We start from the raw sequence: 20,966 nt of genomic DNA, 5'->3' as shown, positions 1-20,966 counted from the left end.
TTTCCAGTGTTAAGCCCTGATCAGAGCTGCAGTAAAATTAGCTCATTCCACCTCCAATAGGAGTTACATTTCCAATCTGGCAAATTATAATTTTGAAATCACATGGAATCCACATAAGCAATGTTTTCTGCTGCCCTGACCTCTCCCCAGTGATTTGGCAAAGCTGCTGGTGCTGTCCCTGTTCTTGGATTATGCCCCATGCGCTCTCTTCCCCTCCAAGCTTACTGCATCAGGAATTACATTTTTTTTTTTAGTGCAAGCAGTAAGATTAATGCAGGGCTTACTACATTGACCCTTGTTTGCTACGGCAGCTGCTAGTGTCACCAGCATTCAGTGCCCAGGCTGAAGGATCAATGCATTAATGAGAATAAGTGATTGGTCTTGTTCTCACTGACCTCAGACCATGCATTTCACTGATGCATGGAGCAGCACAGGCTGGGGGGAGCCCGAGCCCTGACATTCCCCGTCATCTTTCTACTAGAACAAGATAACATACAAGGTGCGCACATGCGTGTACACACGCACCCCCCCTCTAGCCCAGCACAATACATGCTACAAACCCAGACTCTGCCCTAGGGCAGCACAATGCAAGCTGCACACACACAGGTAATGCAAACTTCTCTCCTCCACACACAGCAGCTTTGCTCTGTGCTGACTACAAGTGAGGAAAGGGAAGTGAGGCAGCACTCACACTCAATCTGTACTGTACACTGCTGGTTTTATAAACCGTGTGCGAGAGGGGGACCTGGTGACCACACTGCAGCGAGCTCCTGTCACACACTGTACCCAGATATTATTCACCAGGGGGAGGAGGGGATACAGTCTATACCTATCATAAAGCAGGCAGAAAACGGACAGAGAGGGTCCCTCTCCCTAGTGTGGAATGGAGGAGAAGGCAGCAGTAATAACCTGAGATTAGGAGGGCTCAGAGCCCAGGTGCCTGGTGGGTTAGGATAGGCACAGGCAGGCCCTGGTCTCAGCCTCAGAGCCTCTCATCACACAGGGAGTCAGGACATGCGCTCGCTCATCCCCCCCCAATAAATCAGGACAATTTTATTTTGGTATAAGAGACCACAGTTTATTGAACATAACCCGAGCCCCCAACAATACAACATGGTTACTGTTCCACAATGGTAAATATGCATTTGTCTGAATTGTTTGGTGCATAGGTTTATCATCTTGACGTGTAGGGTTGAGGGTTTTGTTAACCGATGCCTTCGTTGTAGTATGGTGAAATATCCACATTTTAAGTTGTTTTTTGAATAAGTTCCTGTCGTCTTGAAGCATTAGGTTTTCAAGTACCGAGCTCCATAAGCAAGGTCCGGCTACTGAAGCTGCTCCCTCTCTCTGATTGTAGCGAGGCTCGTAGTAGTTACTGATGGGAGGGCGAGCAGAGCTTTAGTGGTTGATCAGGTGTTGTGGGATGTGTTTTTGGAATATCGGATTTAAACATTCCAGCTCTCGGGGTCGAGGTGCGCGACCTATGGCCGTCTCAGTGCCCAATGAACGAAAGAACAGCCCAGAGTTCAGATGCAGCCTCGCCTCCTAGGCCACCCTTAAGAGCTCTGCAATAGAAGAAAATACCAATCAATAATCCTTTACCCCAGCGTTTCCCTCATGCCCTTTAGATTGTTGCAGGCTGGTGCTCGTATTTATTATTATAACTTTTTTTTTTAAACCCTCACGTAAGACAGAAATGCCTTGGACTTCCACCTCCCTCTATCCTGTACGCCCGCACCGGATATACCACATCCCGCGGCCGAGACTGCTGCCCCAATGCTGAAAGAATGCGAACGATAATCTTTGGCTTCCCTCCCCGGCACGCTCACCCCCATACAGAGCCCTCTGGGGAAAAACTGAAGCCGGGTTAAAGGGCACCCGTTCCCAGGAACCAGAAAGGACCCGGGAACTAACGGGCACCTCCTCAGGTACTGCTTCAGAGTACGGACCGGGCAAACCCATGCAGGGGTAGTGGAGAAGGAGCCTGACGAGCCGCCCTTTACCTTTCTGATCCGTTTCCAGTTGATAAGAGCAACAAGTTGTGGGCAATGCACCATTGTCTGCGACAGCTTGGAAACCATGTCAGCTGTAGAGGAGCATCCTCAATACACCAATCTCATTACAGGCAAGGTTGAGAGCCCGGACACAGTGGAAGGGACGGCTCGTCGGGGACATCCCATATCACTAACTTCCCCATTTGTTTCATAATATCAAATCCCCAGCGGGCTTATCCAAGAACACCTTCACTACGTGGAAATCTCTGGCTAGGATACTAACGGGGCAATTTATGCAGCAGGGGAACATTACGTCTAGACAATACAGGAATCACATCTCTCCATCTCCTTTAAACTTTTGGAATGTGCCCAAATTTAATGTTTTCTGCGCAAGGCACTTACCTTCATATATGGTGGAGTTGTCCGATAGTTACCTTATATAGGGACAGAACAGTGGAGTGGATCACCCAACTCTTTGGAGCAGAAACTACTCCAGACTTTCCGAACGTGCTTTTAGGAGAACCTTTCAGGGGACTGACAGCTCACTAGCAAATTATACGTCAACTACATAAACTACAGGAGTTACAACATATTACAGATATATGCTACAATTTGAATCTGTTTATCAGGATGTCAGGGGACCATTACTATCCTGGTGTATGACTCATAACAGTAGATAGGGTTCACATTCTAATAGTGTCATTTAGCTCCAGTGAGTATTAAAAGGTGAACCCTATCACAGGATGTCTGTTTTAAAGACTGGCTCTGGGTTACCTATAAAAAAGGAAGAGAGCAACTGCCAACACAGCCTGACAGGAGAGACCCTGCATCTATTCCTGTATAATGTTACCTATAAGAAAGGAAGAGACCCTGCATCTATTCCTGTATAATGTTACCTATAATAATAGAAGAGACCCTGCATCTATTCCTGTATAATGTTACCTATAAGAAAGGAAGAGACCCTGCATCTATTCCTGTATAATGTTACCTATAAGAATGGAAGAGAGCCTGCATCTATTCCTGTATAATCTTACCTATAAGAATGGAAGAGAGCCTGCATCTATTCCTGTATAATCTTACCTATAAGAATGGAAGAGAGCCTGCATCTATTCCTGTATAATGTTACCTATAAGAATGGAAGAGAGCCTGCATCTATTCCTGTATAATGTCACCTATATGAATGGAAGAGACCCTGCATCTATTCCTGTATAATGTTACCTATAAGAATGGAAGAGAGCCTGCATCTATTCCTGTATAATCTTACCTATAAGAATGGAAGAGAGCCTGCATCTATTCCTGTATAATCTTACCTATAAGAATGGAAGAGAGCCTGCATCTATTCCTGTATAATATTACCTATAAGAATGGAAGAGAGCCTGCATCTATTCCTGTATAATCTTACCTATAAGAATGGAAGAGAGCCTGCATCTATTCCTGTATAATGTTACCTATAAGAAAGCAGGAGACCCTGCATCTATTACTGTACAATGTTCCCTATAAGAATGGCAGAGAGCCTGCATCTATTCCTGTATAATGTTACCTATAAGAATGGAAGAGCCTGCATCTATTCCTGTATAATGTTACCTATAAGAAAGCAGGAGACCCTGCATCTATTCCTGTATAATGTTACCTATAAGGAAGGAAGAGAGCCTGCATCTATTCCTGTATAATGTTACCTATAAGAATGGATGAGAGCCTGCATCTATTCCTGTATAATGTTACCTATAAGAATGGATGAGAGCCTGCATCTATTCCTGTATAATCTTACCTATAAGAAACGAAGAGAACTGCTGCCAACACAGCCTGACAGGAGAGACCTTGCATCTATTCTTGTATACTGTCACCTATAAGAATGGAAGAGAGCCTGCATCTATTCCTGTATAATGTCACCTATATGAATGGAAGAGAGCCTGCATCTATTCCTGTATAATGTCACCTATATGAATGGAAGAGAGCCTGCATCTATTCCTGTATAATGTCACCTATATGAATGGAAGAGAGCCTGCATCTATTCCTGTATAATGTCACCTATAAGAATGGAAGAGAACCCTGCATCTATTCCTGTATAATGTCACCTATAAGAATGGAAGAGAACCCTGCATCTATTCCTGTATAATGTCACCTATAAGAATGGAAGAGACCCTGCATCTATTCCTGTATAATGTCACCTATAAGAATGGAAGAGACCCTGCATCTATTCCTGTATAATGTCACCTATAAGAATGGAAGAGACCCTGCATCTATTCCTGTATAATGTCACCTATAAGAAAGGAAGAGAACTGCTGCCAACACAGCCTGACAGGAGAGACCCTGCATCTATTCCTGTATAATGTCACCTATAAGAATGGAAGAGAGCCTGCATCTATTCCTGTATAATCTTACCTATAAGGAAGGAAGAGACCCTCCATCTATTCCTGTATAATGTTACCTATAAGAAACGAAGAGAACTGCTGCCAACACAGCCTGACAGGAGAGACCTTGCATCTATTCCTGTATAATGTCACCTATAAGAATGGAAGAGAGCCTGCATCTATTCCTGTATAATGTCACCTATAAGAATGGTAGAGAACCCTGCATCTATTCCTGTATAATGTTACCTATAAGAATGGAAGTGAACTGCTGCCAACACAGCCTGATACGAGAGACCCTGCATCTATTCCTGTATAATGTTACCTATAAGGAAGGAAGAGAACTGCTGCCAACACAGCCTGATACGAGAGACCCTGCATCTATTCCTGTATAATGTTACCTATAAGCAAGCAAGAGAAACCTGCATCTATTCCTGTATAATGTTACCTATAAGCAAGCAAGAGAACTGCTGCCAACACAGCCGGATTCGAGAGACCCTGCATCTATTCTTGTATAATGTTACCTATAAGAATGGAAGAGACCCTGCATCTATTCCTGTATAATATTACCTATAAGAAAGGAAGAGAACCTCCATCTATTCCTGTATAATGTTACCTATAAGAAAGGAAGAGAGCCTGCATCTATTCCTGTAGAATGTTACCTATAAGAATGGAGGAGACCCTGCATCTATTCCTGTATAATGTTACCTATAAGGAAGGAAGAGACCCTGCATCTATTCCTGTATAATGTTACCTATAAGGAAGGAAGAGAACTGCTGCCAACACAGCCTGACAGGAGAGACCCTGCATCTATTCCTGTATAATGTTACCTATAAGAAAGCAAGAGAAACCTGCATCTATTCCTGTATAATGTTACCTATAAGCAAGCAAGAGAACTGCTGCCAACACAGCCTGATACGAGAGACCCTGCATCTATTCCTGTATAATGTTACCTATAAGAAAGGAAGAGAGCCTGCATCTATTCTTGTATAATGTTACCTATAAGAAAGGAAGAGACCCTGCATCTATTCCTGTACAATGTTACCTATAAGAATGGAAGAGAACTGCTGCCAACACAGCCTGACAGAAGAGACCCTGCATCTATTCCTGTATAATGTTACCTATAAGAAAGGAAGAGAGCCTGCATCTATTCCTGTATAATGTTACCTATAAGAATGGAAGAGAACTGCTGCCAACACAGCCTGACAGGAGACCCTGCATCTATTCCTGTATAATGTTAGCTATAATAATGGAAGCGAGCCTGCATCTATTCCTGTATAAGGTTACCTATAAGAAAGGAAGAGACCCTGCATCTATTCCTTATAATGTTACCTATAAGAAAGCAAGAGAAACCTGCATTTATTCCTTATAATGTTACCTATAAGCAAGCAAGAGAAACCTGCATCTATTCCTGTATATTGTTACCTATAAGCAAGCAAGAGAACTGCTGTCAACACAGCCTGATACGAGAGACCCTGCATCTATTCCTGTATAATGTTACCTATAAGAATGGAAGAGACCCTGCATCTATTCCTGTATAATGTTACCTGTAAGAATGGAAGGGACACTGCATCTACTCCTGTATAATGTTACCTGTAAGAATGGAAGAGACACTGCATCTATTCCTGTATAATGTTACCTATAAGAATGGAAGAGACACTGCATCTATTCCTGTATAATGTTACCTATAAGAATGGAAGAGACCCTGCATCTATTCCTGTATAATGTTACCTATAAGCAAGGAAGAGACCCTGCATCTATTCCTGTATAATGTTACCTATAAGCAAGCAAGAGAAACCTGCATCTATTCCTGTATAATGTTATCTATAAGAAAGGAAGAAAAACCTGCATCTATTCCTGCATAATGTTACCTATAAGAATGGAAGAGACCCTGCATCTATTCCTGTATAATGTTACCTATAAGAATGGAAGAGAACCTGCATCTATTCCTGTATAATGTTACCTATAAGAATGGAAGAGAGCCTGCATCTATTCCTGTATAATGTTACGTATAAGAATGGAAGAGAGCCTGCATCTATTCCTGTATAATGTTACCTATAAGAAGAGACCCTGCATCTATTCCTGTATAATGTTACCTATAAGAATGGAAGAGAACTGCTGCCAACACAGCCTGACAGGAGAGACCCTGCATCTATCCCTGTATAATGTTACCTATAAGAATGGAAGAGAGCTTGCATCTATTCCTGTATAATGTTACCTATAAGAATGGAAGAGAGCCTGCATCTATTCCTGTATAATGTTACGTATAAGAATGGAAGAGAGCCTGCATCTATTCCTGTATAATGTTACCTATAAGAAGAGACCCTGCATCTATTCCTGTATAATGTTACCTATAAGAAAGGAATAGAACTGCTGCCAACACAGCCTGATACGAGAGACCCTGCATCTATTCCTGTATAATGTTACCTATAAGAAAGCAAGGGAAACCTGCATCTATTTCTGTATAATGTTACCTTTAAGAAAGCAAGAGAAACCTGCATCTATTCCTGTATAATGTTACCTATAAGAATGGAAGAGACCCTGCATCTATTCCTGTATAATGTTACCTATAAGAATGGAAGAGACCCTGCATCTATTCCTGTATAATGTTACCTATAAGAATGGAAGAGACCCTCCATCTATTCCTGTATAATGTTACCTATAAGAATGAAAGAGACCCTGCATCTATTCCTGTATAATGTTACCTATAAGAAAGTAAGAGACCCTGCATCTATTCCTGTATAACGTTACCTATAAGAAAGTAAGAGACCCTGCATCTATTCCTGTATAATGTTACCTATAAGAATGGAAGAGACCCTGCATCTATTCCTGTATAATGTTACCTATAAGAATGGAAGAGACCCTGCATCTATTCCTGTATAATGTTAGCTATAATAATGGAAGAGAGCCTGCATCTATTATTGTAAAATGTTGCCTATAAGGGGTAAAAGTGCTGCCAAAACAGTGGAGACTCCTGTGCCTCGATTCAGTCTCCTCAGGAATTACAAAGCACTATGTAAAGGGGAGAAAAATAACCAGAGAGCACAAATCAGTCAATACAATAAAATGGCAGCTAATTTGGTTAAATTGAACTATTAACCAGTCTTTCCAGGAGCATAGAAAGTATATACATGGGTGCGTTTTATGTATATGCAAGTGTGTGACTGGTGCCTATATGTATATATATGTAGTATATATGTGTGCTTTGTATTTTTATGTATATATATCTATATATGTGTGGTATATATGTGTGCTTTGTATTTTTATGTATATATTTACACTATGTATATATATATCTATATATGTGTGTGGTATATATGTGTGCTTTGTATTTTTATGTATATATTTACACTGTGAGGCCGGTTAACATGGAAGTGCAACAGAATCTGGGGCCATCCATTGCCTTGTCTGCTTTCAGCCAGGGCTTGAAGTTCATTCAACGTATTTTGAATCATTTTATTTCCAGCCCAACACCATTTACAGGCTTAAAACTAGGTTTCACATGGGTAAATCTGCTTTACCCTCATTGTCAATAGGTTTTATCTACATTAAGTGCACTGCACAGGTAAATGACTTTAGAAAACTGCTCCTACAGCATCTTACACTGACATACTCAATTCACCTGTAAATGTTGATTTTACAGCTTGAATGGTGATCTTTGCAGCAGTGATGGGGTATTTTGGTGCAGATGAACATTTGTAATGCAATCTGGTCAGGCCTCACATAGCTAATCCTCGCTCCTTTTACCCCAGTACTGTATGAGCTTTTCAGACCAATCAGCTCCCTTCTAAAGACGTGACCTGGATGCTCTCCAAAGCTCATGTAGAATTATAATTCCTGTGTTGGTGCAAGAAAAGGTGTCACAGCTTAGGGAAAAGGCTATTATTCAGGACTAGAACACTGATGTCTTTGGCACAAGCACTTCCCACAGGACCTATCACTAAAGCATGAACGTTGAAAACGGCCATCCACTGTTGCACCCACAGGATACTGGGGCCCCTCAGATCCAGCTATCTTCAGGCCAATATCCATTCTCCACTTCTTAGCTTAAACTACTCAAAAAAGTAGTAAACACCCAACATACCAAACACTTTACAGAAACACATTCTATATCCATCCCAATTCGGATTTTGCAAGTTCATCAGCACCAAAACAGTAATCTCCCTCACCGCCAGTTCAGAGGAATAGATAATGGCCAGTCCTATATCTTAGCAATGTTGGACATCGCCGCAGCATTTGATACCACTCACAAGATCCTCATAGACAGACTAACCGAAATTGGTCTAACTGGCACGGCCCTATGCTGGTTTGTCTCATATCTAGAAAACAGATATCAAAGTCAAAATAGGCAACAGCAAATCAGAACCTATCGAACTCACTCAAGGAGTGCCCCAAGGTTCATCTCTTCAACATCTACATGCTTCCCATATGTAAACTTATCGGACCTGGGGCTCACACACTTCATCTATGCAGATAACATCCAAATTCTAACCCCTATCACTGAACCTATCCCCAAATCACTCCATGGGAAACCCACCTCAATACTATCAACCAATTACTCACCCAAATGAACCTTGCCCTGAATACTTCCAAAACCAAACTCCTAATCATATCCCACAAACTAAGTCACATGACCCTTACTGACTTAAACTCCACTGGCTACTCATAAGCCAGTGGAGTTTAATCTTACACAAGACTCTCACCATCATTCACAAGAGCATTCACAAACAGATCCCTATCAATCTTCCATGCCCACTCACTAACCACACCTCGAGACCTATCAGAGAAGCCTACAGGGATCACTATGCACCCTCCCAACCAAATCCACCTTTCATGCAGCCACCAGAGAACGAGCCCTCTGATAGCAGGGCCAAATATCTGGAATGCCACGCCCCCCTGATCTAAGACAAGAACCCTGTCTACTGATGTTCAGAAAAAAAAACTCTACTTGGCTGTTTCAACACGTCTTCCCTTAATTCAGGGCCATCTCAATTATAAGATATTGCCATGCTGGGTGAGATAGCCACTTGACCACTGTCCCACTCAAGCTTTTGAATACCCTTCAAAGTTACTGGAGCTGTGGCTGAGAAATAACCCTATTGAAAGTATCTCTTATGCTTTCAACCATGTCCCATTCCTTCCGAGACTCGACTTGAGGGAACTTAAGAAGCTGGATGTCCAGAACCTATGCTCATGTTTTTACTCATCAATAAGAAATTTCTCCCTCCTCCCTCCCTCCACAAACAGCCTTCCTTCCCCCTCCCTCCCCATGTGCTAGTCTCCCTCTAATAGTGCATACTGCTACTGTTCCTAGTTATGTTATGTTATGTTATCCAAGTTGTTCACTCCCTTGCTCATTGTAAGACATATGTTGTCATTGTTTTCTACTTGTTATAATGTAAACCAGAGTGATAAGTAATTGTTACCTGAACTTCGGTATAAAAAAAGTTGTAAATAAATAAATATATTTCAGAAGCTGCCTTTGAAGGCCTTTTGTCAGTTTGAGGTATCTTAACTTGGGCACATGCAACTTGAAAGATTACCCACCCTGACTGCATTGGTGAGGTTGGAAGAACTGGAATTATCAGGGAACCACCTAGAAATGATTCAGCCTGGCTTGTTCCAGGGCCTAACCAGCCTTTGCAGGCTTGCAAGACCTCACACACAAGCTAAAGAATAGCATCAGAGCCCTGCCAAATGCTTATAACCTTCTTTAGCTTGCAAGACCTGGCACACAACTTAACAGTGCTAGAGGACAAATCAGGCCCTGCCACACCAGCAGCAGGAGTCTAACACTCTGCCAAAGGTCCCAGGTCCACCAGCAGAGATTAAGCATTTTAAGCAGGGCTCTGGCAGGTCTGATTTGTTCTCTAACACTATATTAAGTTTCCTCTCAACTCTCATAAGCCCTGGTCCATCTGATTGACTCCACTGCTCCATTTTCCAAACTGGCTCCCTGGCTACTAACACTCCCAGGGACATCAAAAGTCCAAAGGCTCTCAGTTATAAAATTTCTCCACTGGTTTCCCTTGCAGGATTCAAACCCTCATTGGGCTGGCAGGGAGGCACCAAGCCCAACCAGTGAGTGCCGAGCCTGGCTTCTCCCCTTGAAGCTTCGTCTTTATGTCACAGACCTCTTCTCTCCCTGCCACAAGTCCTAACAAACCAAAAAAAAGTCCCAACGCAGGCCAGCAAAGAATTTAAGTGCAGCCCTGCTGCCCTCTCTGCCTCCTCCCTCCTATCTCTGCTCTCTACCACACTCCCCAGAAATACCTCCACCCAATTGGCAGTCTCGGAAATAGTTCATTAGCAATAATAAAAAAAAAAAAGACAGGGAAGGTTTTGAATCTGCACACTCACCTTCTCTGGTAGCAGGGTTTCAGTCCTTTCTCCCACAGTAAAGCAGTCCTCAGCATCAGGCAGCCAGGACCCACTCCCTCCTCTCCAGTACCTGGAAAGAGACTTGAAAGGCTTCACCTTGGCTCCTTTTTTTATAGGATGGAGACTCCACCCCTGCTGGCCAGGGATTGGTTCCCGAGGCCCCACCCTCTTCCTTCCCCTCCCCTGCTGGCCAGGGATTGGTTCCCGAGGCCCCACCCTCTCCCTCCCACACCTGTGTCTCAGGTTTCTCCGATGCTTCAGGGGGGAAGGAACCAGCCCGACTGACTCTGTGTCACCTGGTATTTCTTCCCCCTTTCCCTGCAGATTTTTGGTTCCGGGGATTTTTTGTTTCTGGGGTTTTGACCTACCTCCCTGGACTGTATACTGACCCCGTCACACACCTCCCCACTTTTTCAGGAGTCTTGCCCTTCCCCCCTCCCTGAACAGGAAGTCAGCATTTCCATGTTTCTTTCCCATAAACTTTTTCCTTTCAAAATCCCACCCGCCCCTTCCTGATTCTTGTGATCCCATCTTGTCTCCCCCCACCACCTGCGAAAAGATATCTTTACCAGGAGCACCACAGCCTCCCAGGATCCACCGGTGGCTCAGGGCTCAGAAGGAGCCATTTATAAGCCACACGGTTCACATTCGGCCTCTGTTTTCTTTAAACACACTTCTGTGTGATTTTTATTACAATAAACTTTTTTTTATTAGGAAAACAGTCCACAATGTCTCTATCCATCATAATTCAGTCATCAGCCGATACAAAGTACAGAGCAATATCCCCAGCCCTTCCTTTATTCCCCCGCCCCGGAGAATGCTAGGATTTCCACTTCTCCCACGGCTTCCCTATAGTTGTAAAGGATCCAGCCTGTTTCTCCATATTGCAGCTGGGGACAGAGGCTCCGGGTTTTTTAACCCTCTTTCCAGGACTCTCTTGTATTCCACCATCCAGGGATTAACAGCTCCTTGCCTGCAATCACAAGAATGAAATGTTCTCTCTTAAAATAAAAGAATCTTTCTAACGCAGAGCTGTGTTTGAGGGTCTCAGTACTGGAATACCAGGAGGTGCTGCAGGGCAGGAGTGAGGTGGATTGGCAGAGTTGTGCGTGAGGGTCTCAGTACTGGAATAGCAGGGGCTGCTGCAGGGCAGGAGTGAGCTGCATTGGCAGAGCTGTGTGTCAGGGTCTCAGTACTGGAATAGCAGGAGGTGCTGCAGGGCAGGAGTGAGGTACATTGGCAGAGCTGTGTGTGAGGGTCTCAGTAATGGAATAGCAGGAGGAGCTGCAGGGCAGGAGTGAGCTGCATTGGCAGAGCTGTGTGTGAGGGTCTCAGTACTGGAATAGCAGGAGGTGCTGCAGGGCAGGAGTGAGCTGCATTGGCAGAGCTGTGTGTCAGGGTCTCAGTACTGGAATAGCAGGAGGTGCTGCAGGGCAGGAGTGAGCTTCATTGGCAGAGCTGTGTGTCAGGGTCTCAGTACTGGAATAGCAGGAGGTGCTGCAGGGCAGGAGTGAGGTGCATTGGCAGAGCTGTGTGTGAGGGTCTCAGTACTGGAATAGCAGGAGGTGCTGCAGGGCAGGAGTGAGGAGCATTGGCAGAGCTGTGTGTCAGGGTCTCAGTACTGGAATAGCAGGAGGTGCTGCAGGGCAGGAGTGAGGAGCATTGGCAGAGCTGTGTGTCAGGGTCTCAGTACTGGAATAGCAGGAGGTGCTGCAGGGCAGGAGTGAGGTCGCCCGTATGACATAGTGAGGTTAAAGGTAGCGCCGGCGCCATTTTGAAGATTGGCAATACGGCCCGCGTGCAGGAGGTCGCTCCTGGACCCCCGCTGGACTTTTGGCAAGTCTTGTGGGGGTCAGGAGGCCCCCCCAAGCTGGCCAAAAGTCCCTGGGGGTCCAGCGGGGGTCCAGGAGCGATCTGCACGCATGACATCGGGAGCCAAAAACCAAAATGGCGCCGGCGCTACCTTTCCCTGTCACATGATCAGGGCAAAAGGCCACCGGCGCCATTTCTCAACGCAGCCGTGGCCAGAGAGCTGGAGATCGCGTCGGGACCCCCCCCCCCCCCCCCACTGGACCCAAGGTAATTTAAAACATTTGAGGGGGGGTTCGGGAGGGTGGGGGATTTGTTTTAAAGGTTCGGGGTGGGTTTTAGGGTTTTTTTGGTGTGCAGGTTTTCCCGCTCCCTATTTAACGATACAATACAAATGCCCCTGACGATAAATCGGGGGCATTTGTATTGTATCGTGCACTCTAACAATTTTGGACGATTTTAAAATTATCTGACGATAATTTTAATCGCTCAAAAACGATTTACATCCCTAATGGAGAGAGACACACACTAGTTCTTTTATTAAACAGTATATGGAACCACCAGAGGAGGCAGTAGTGAGCTGGAAGCGCCCGGCTGGGCTGAGGTCCCTCAGGTACTGGAACAGCGATCCCTGGATAACTGAGCTGCAGAGAAACTGAATATAGTGAGTAGGCAGGGGATGCAGAGTTCAGGAACAGACCCTTGATGGTAACACTCACACAGTAGTCTCTTAGAAGCAGCCCAGGAGCTGGAATGAAGTAGGCCCTCGAGGGGCGAGTACCTGGAAATCACCCATCCCACCTTCCTTAGGGGTGGGTCCAGAACAAACTTGGGGAAACTCTGCGCTGTAGCCGAAATTACTGCGCGTAAAACGCAAATCACATGGGCAATTTCAGAAAACCTGGCGGATTTATCGAGGCTGGAGAGCGGATAAACAGCAGACTCCATCCGGGAATGAATCAGTCCACAGACATCCAAAACCCCACAGTCACCCTGCAGCTGTGGTCTGCTCGCCAGATCATCTATAGAAACTTACTTCAGCAAAGGGTGAGGGGGGGTGGGAAAAAATAATAGACACACAGTGCTTTGTTGAGAAGGGTTGTTTATTGACAGTTATTAGCTCAATGTTAGTGTCTTGAGTATAGGTATATCAAAAATAATTAAATAAATAAATACATAGTCACAGGATAATGGTACATCACAGGTAATAATATAAATAAATACATAGTCACAGGATAATGGTACATCACAGGCAATAATATAAATAAATACATAGTCACAGGATAATGGTACATCACAGGCAATAATATAATAATACTGCTCCGGTACACTGCAAATGCATGGTAGTGATGTCTAAGTAGTATGGAACGTCATATTGTCAAGGTAGTCTTCACATGGAAGTCTTCACAAGGTCGTCTTCACAAGGAAGTCTTCACAAGGAAGTCTTCACATGGAAGTCTTCACAAGGTCGTCTTCACAAGGTCGTCTTCACAAGGTCGTCTTCACAAGGGCTGTTCAGCTTGGAGAAGAGACGGCTGAGGGGGGATATGATAGAGGTCTTTAAGATCATGAGAGGTCTTGAACGAGTAGATGTGACTCGGTTATTTACACTTTCGAATAATAGAAGGACTAGGGGGCATTCCATGAAGTTAGCAAGTAACACATTTAAGACTAATCGTAGAAAATTCTTTTTCACTCAACGCACAATAAAGCTCTGGAATTTGTTGCCAGAGGATGTGGTTAGTGCAGTTAGTGTAGCTGGGTTCAAAAAAGGTTTGGATAAGTTCTTGGAGGAGAAGTCCATTAATGGCTATTAATCAATTATACTTAGGGAATAGCCAATGCTATTAATTGCATCAGTAGCATGGGTTCTTCTTAATGTTTGGGTAATTGCCAGGTTCTTGTGGCCTGGTTTTTGGCCTCTGTTGGAAACAGGATGCTGGGCTTGATGGACCCTTGGTCTGTCCCAGCATGGCAAGTTCTTATGTTCTTATGTTCTTAGGTAGTCTTCACATGGAAGTCTTCACATGGAAGTCTTCACAAGGTAGTCTTCACAAGGTAGTCTTCACATGGAAATGTTATGCCTTTCTTATACCATGCAGTCTATGTTCACTTGTGTCTTTAATGAGAAACAAAAGAAATCTCCTTCTCCTGGTCTTCTTCATTTTGTCTACTGGGTCTCCTCAACAAAGCTTCATCGAAGGGGGTCCCACCAGCTTCTCGTGATTCAGAGCCGTGTGAAAGTCTTGGTTAGATAAGCGTCGTCCACAAAGTTCTCCGTTATGGGCGTCGTCCACGACCGAGTTGCTTCTTGTGGAGAACAGAGATGCGGATCCCTCAAATTCTTTCTGGCGTTCCCCAGAAGTGCGGTCGCCTTCTCTCTGTCTGAAGAGGTAAAAGATAAAGATAAACTTAAGATAAACCAAAATGATTCCAATCTACTGGAAAGAGGAGGCCTCCAAAACAAGTTTGGGTTTGCTACAAGCAGAAGCCCGACTTCTGCTTGTAGCTTCCTGGGGGAATTCTGCGCAACAAAACTGAAAATTCCACGCGTACATTTCCTGAATTCTGCAAAATTCTGCACATTTATTTGTCAACACAATACAATATTTTTGGCAAATTATTCTGCATGTCAGTGCAATCCAGTATTTTCATGACCGGAGGTAAACAGGAAGAGAAGCACAGGTCAAAAGGAGGATTCACATCTCCACCGGCTCTAGGCCAGGGGGCAGCCACCCACGGCGCTGGACAGCCGAGCGGACAACGAGCGCCGCCGCTTACCTGAATCAGCAAGCGAGCTCCAAGCCTCACGTGCAGCAGCAGCAGCAGGAGGAGTCGCATTTAACCAAACATCTCCCGCTGCTGAGGGGCTGGGTCTTGCGCAGCAGGAGATGATGTTTGGTTATAAACGCGACCTCTGCGGCGGAAGTCAGAGTCCGCTCGGCTGTCCGGTGCCAGGGCACACGCGTCAAAAGGCTGCAAACCTCTGGCTCAGAACAAATGGAAATATGAATCCCCCTTGGCCTCTGCCCCTGTCCCCATTCTGCTTTCCCCTCATACCTCGAGCCCCCACTAGAAACACTCTCCCCCTCCCCCTCTCTCACACTCCTCTCTACTTTCTCTCTCTCCCCTTCTCTCTCCCTCCCCCTCTCTTCTCCCATTCCCTCTCCTCCCATTCCCTCTCCTCCCCTCTCCCCTCTCATTCTCTCCCCCTTCCCTCGCTCTCTCCCCTTCCCCTCTCCCCTCTGATTGTAGGGTCCTGGCCTTTGCACAGTGCAGCTTGCTAACCTCGCCCCTGCCGTGCTGTCTCTGCTCTCCAGGCGGGAACCTCTCCTGCGATGCCTCTGCTCTTCGTGCGCTCGCACCTGCCGCCATTCTTCTGCTCTCTCTTCACGTTGAACTCGCTCGTGCCGTGACGCTTCCGCTCCCTGTGCGCGGAGGCCGACCCACTCGTGCTGCAATGCTTCCGGGTCTTGTTTCCTCTTCCGACAGATCATTCAGCTTCGGTGGATTGTGCGAGGCGAGGGGGGAAATCTGCGGGGAGAGGGAGGAAATCTGCGGGAAGGGGGAATTTTGTGCAGAATTCACCCAGGACTAAGCTTAGCATCCGCTTCACATGTCAACATCACCTGAACGAGTGGATGTGACTCGGTTATTTACACTTTCAAATAATAGAAGGACTAGGGGGCACTCCATGAAGTTAGCATGGGGCACATTTAAGGCTAATCGGAGAAAGTTCTTTTTCACTCAACGCACAATAAAGCTCTGGAATTTGCTGCCAGAGGATGTGGTTAGTGCAGTTAGTGTAGCTGGGTTTAAAAAAGGTTGGATAAGTTCTTGGAAGAGAAGTCCGTCCTTTATTTATTTATTTATTTATTTATTTATTTATTTATTTATTTATTTATTTATTGTGGTCCATTATTTATTTATTTATTTAGAGAAGTCCTTTATTTATTTATTTGGAGATTTTTATATACCGACAACCGTTTGCACATTGTATCGGTTTACAGATAACTTAAAGCTTTTTGGCAGTGCCATTACATATAACAATAACTATGAGTACAAGAGAATAACAAGATAACATGGAAACTGGGTAACTATTTACAGGGTTCGAGGGTGTATCAACCAAGAAGTGCTTGAGGAAAAAGTCCACAATCTAAGCAAAGAGCGGCTTTTAATCAGGTTTACTTAGGGAATAGCCACTGCTATTAATTGCATCAGTAGCATGGGTTCTTCTTAGTGTTTGGGTACTTGCCAGGTTCTTGTGGCCTGGTTTGGCCTCTGTTGGAAACAGGGTGCTGGGCTTGATGGATCCTTGGTCTGACCCAGCATGGCAATTTCTTATGTTCTTCATTCCCTATACGTACCCAGATCAGTCCAGACAGTGGGGGTTGAGCCTCCTGTCCAGCAAGATGGAGACAGACAATTTTCATTTGCTGGCACTTTTCCCTCATGCGCCTATCACATATTATGCTTACTAATTGTCCACTTCCTTTTGTGTTGCCTTCCTTCATTATTAAATCTATTTTAACACTCAGTACTTCTTTTGTTCTTGTGGCCTCTCATCTGCCCCTTCTAGGTTCTCACACACCCCCTTGCATACCATCACACAGCCTACGCTTCTGCCTAGCTCATCACTCTCAGGGCCATGAGACTGTCTTAGGTTGCCAGAGGGCCGTACTCTGATCTTACCCGTCATTGTCAACATGGCTCATCCTGAGGAGTTCCCTTTCAAGGGAAGCGTAGAGGTTCCGTCTCATACCTCATCTCTGGATGTTGACTCTGTTTCAAGGTGATAGGTGACGTTGTTTGGGCTTAAACATCGGCCATGCATACATGTTTATTGGCCAAGCAATAAACATGTATGCAAGCACGTGCACACTGCCATGGCATATTAACTCTTCATTTCCCTCTTGATGATTGAGACAGCCATCACTCTCAGGGCCATGAGACTGTCTTAGGTGCCAGAACGGCACTCTGATCTTACCCGTCATTGTCAACATGGCTCATCCTGAGGAGGTTTCTTACCAGGGAAGCGGCTGTATCAAGGGAAGGATAGAGGTTCTGTGTCATACCTGACCTCGGGATGGTGACCCTGTTCAAGGTGATAGGTGGCGTTTTTTTGGTTCAACGTCGTTGCATTATCTGATGGCCAAGCAATAGCATGTAGGCAAGCACATACACACTGCTATCACAACTATAAGAAGGAGCGAGCAAAACCACAAGAAACCCCTGCCCAGTTTACCCCAGGGATGTGAGCCAGTTTACCCCAGCTGATCCCACCAGGTAGACCAAATCCATTACTAATTCAGAATTCTCATCAACGGAAACACAACCTTGTCTTTTACTCCACCTTGGGATAATAACAAATAATCTAATGCCATTCGGTTCTTTAAGCTTGAACCGATCAAAAAGAAGAAATAAGCTGTGGGAGGAAACCTTAGGACATCTCCCCTTTGAATGAATTTATCTGGGAACCGCAGGTTGTACAGCCTTCCTCTGCTGGAGACAGAGAAATACTGGAGGGACGCAGGGGGCGTTACCAGACTAACGTTTTCTCTGTCTCCATCTGCTGGAAGGGAGGCACAACCCCACTGTCTGGACTGATCCGGGTAAGTACAGGGAAATGTGTCTTCCATTTAAAATGTCGCCATCCCTTATTAGTCTGGATCTGAAGGCAACGAAGCAAACGTGACAAGTTAAAAGATAAAGCCAGAGGGATGCTGGGCTGCATAGAGAGAGAGGAATTAACCAGTAAGAAAAAGGCGGTGGTGATGCCCTTGTACAGGGCCTTGGTGAGGCCTCACCTGGCGTATTGTGTAAAGTTCTGGAGTTCATTTCTCTGAAAGGATAGAGGCAGGTTGGAAGGGGTAAGGGGAAGATTAGGATTAATTACACTCCCCTTCGTGCACTCCTTGGTGCTACCTTTTTTCTTTTTAACTTATATGTTGTCTTCCACTTTTGTTTACCTTTCTCTTTTTTTCATAGTTGTATCCCTTGTTAACAATTTTCTTGTTATTGTTAAATGTATTTGACAAAGGTAACTATTTTTTCCCTGCATCTCCCTTTCTAATGTAAACCGGTATGATTTGTATATTATGCAAGAATGTTGCTATATAAACATTATATAAAAATATTTTCTTGCATCTCTTGTTTTAATGTAAACCGGTAATGATTTGTATATTATGCAAGAATTGTTGCTATATAAACATTATATAAAATATTTTCTTGCATCTCTGTTTTAATGTACAACGGTATGATTTGTATATATGCAAGAATTTTGCTATATACAACATTATATAAAAATATTTTCCTTGCATCTCTTGTTTTAATGTAAACCGGTATGATTTGGTATATTATGCAAGAATGTTGCTATATAAAAATATATAAAATATTTTCTCTGCATCTCCTTTTTAATGTAAACCGGTATGATTTGTATATTATGCAAGAATGTGTATATAAAAATAATATAAAAATATTTTCCTGCATCTCCTATTTATAATAAACCGGTATGATTTCTATATTATGCAAGAATGTCGTTATATAAAAATTATATAAAAATATTTTCCTGCATCTTTTATAATAAACCGGTATGATTGTATATTATGCAAGAATGTTGTATATAAAATTATATAAAAATTTTTTCCTGCATCTCTTTTAATGTAAACCGGTATGATTTGTATATAATGCAAGAATGTTGCTATATAAACATTATATAAAATATTTTCTGCATCTCTTTTTAATGTAAACCGGTATGATTTGTATATAATGCAAGAATGTTGCTATATAAACATTATATAAAAATATTTTCTGCATCTCTTTTTTAATAAACCGGTATGATTTGTATATTATGCAAGAATGTTGCTATATAAACATTATATAAAAATATTTTCTTGCATCTCTTGTTTTAATGTAAACCGGTATGATTGTATATTATACAAGAATGTTGGTATATAAAAATAATATAAAAATATTTTCCTGCATCTCCTCTTTTACTGTAAACCGGTATGATTTGTATATTATACAAGAATGTTGTGGGCGGATTTTAAAAGCCCTGCTCGCGTAAATCCACCCACATGTGATTTACGCGAGCAGGGCCTTGCGCGCCGGCGGCCTATTTCCATAGGGCCGCCGGCTGCGCGCAGAGCCCCGGGACGCGCGTAGGTCCCGGGGGTTTTCTGAAGGGGGGGTGTCGGGGGCGGGGCCGAACGACGCGGCGTTTTGGGGGCGGGACGCGGCGTTTCGGGGGCATGGTTTCGGCCCGGGGGCGTTCCGGGGGGTGGCCGCGCCCTCCGGAAACCGCCCCCGGGTCGGGTCTATCTCGGCGCGCCAGCAGCCTGCTGAGCGCGCCGAGACAACTCGTATCTTATAAAATCCAGCGTACTTTTGTTTGCGCCTACTGCGGCAAACAAAAGTACGCGATCGCGCTTTTTTTAAAAAATCTACCCCTTGGTATCTAAAAATTTATAAAAATATTTTTCTGCATCTCCTATTTACAATAAACTGGTATGATTTCTATATTATTATCTATATATTATCTATATTTCTATTATATACAAATAAATAAATAAATAAATAATTGGGGGGGATGGTTTGGGATGTTGTGGAGGTCCTGGGGAAGGCGTTAATGAAGAGGGAAGGATGATTGAGTGAGTGAAGGAGGAATGGGGAGCTGCAGCTATAGGAGGATGGGGAAGGAGGGCATTGGGAGGTAGATGGGGGAGGGCTGAGTGGGGCAGGGAAAGATGAAATGGGGAGCTGCAGCAGCTATATGGGGGTTGGGGGTGAGGGAAAGGGGTGGGGTGGGGTTTCGCAGATTTCCGCTCTCTGTTAAAGCAAGGTTCAGGCATATAAAATGTGTACAATAGAAACAAATCACAAATCTACACGGGGAGGCCGATATGCAAGCCATTCCCTTGGTAAAATCCTTTTTACAAAGTCCCTGGGACAGAGGGCTGAGGGGCATTTCAGAGCCGTGTCCTGTGGTGGGAGCGGTAACTCCTTTCCTGTCTGCGTTGTGCCTCTGGGATGTACGGGACGACGCCACCCCGAATGCACGTCCACGCGAATTAGGAGCTGCAGGATTCAGAGGGACTGTGCACCCCCTCCCGGCCCAGTGAGTGATGAGCCTCGCTTATAAAGTGTAAGAAAGTTTACCTTTATTCTTCTGGGCACCGCCAGCAGGCAGGAAGGGGCTGAATATTTGGAGAAATCTAAAAATAAACGGAATAAGAGCGGTTATTCCCCTCTCTGAGACTGGTGCTAAGTAAATAACAGACATTAGCACATTCCAGAGAGAGATATCTACAGGTAACCTCTCTTTTCAACTCACCTGACTTCCTCCACCACCTGGCAGCTGGGGAGGGATTCTGGAGGGGGAAGGGGGGGAGGAGAGGGACAGGGTGTTGGGGAGGAAGGAACTGGGGTGGTGGAT

General features: G+C 44.4%; 1 long non-coding RNA gene across 1 annotated transcript; it reads right to left on the bottom strand.

Annotated features, from left to right (window-relative positions):
• Positions 1-1,068: 1,068 nt before the first annotated feature.
• Positions 1,069-10,790, bottom strand: LOC115082655. The gene is made up of 3 exons (XR_003854223.1): positions 10,703-10,790; positions 7,965-8,179; positions 1,069-1,565 (listed from the first exon to the last, which is right to left on the bottom strand). It is a non-coding gene; the product is annotated as an uncharacterized LOC115082655 (long non-coding RNA).
• Between the last annotated feature and the right edge of the window lie 10,176 nt (positions 10,791-20,966).

The sequence above is a fragment of the Rhinatrema bivittatum genome, unplaced genomic scaffold (genome assembly GCF_901001135.1).
Source record: "Rhinatrema bivittatum unplaced genomic scaffold, aRhiBiv1.1, whole genome shotgun sequence".
Taxonomy (NCBI): domain Eukaryota; kingdom Metazoa; phylum Chordata; class Amphibia; order Gymnophiona; family Rhinatrematidae; genus Rhinatrema; species Rhinatrema bivittatum.
The sequence above is the reverse complement of the archived record's forward strand: the minus strand, read 5'-3'. Positions and strand labels throughout refer to the sequence as shown.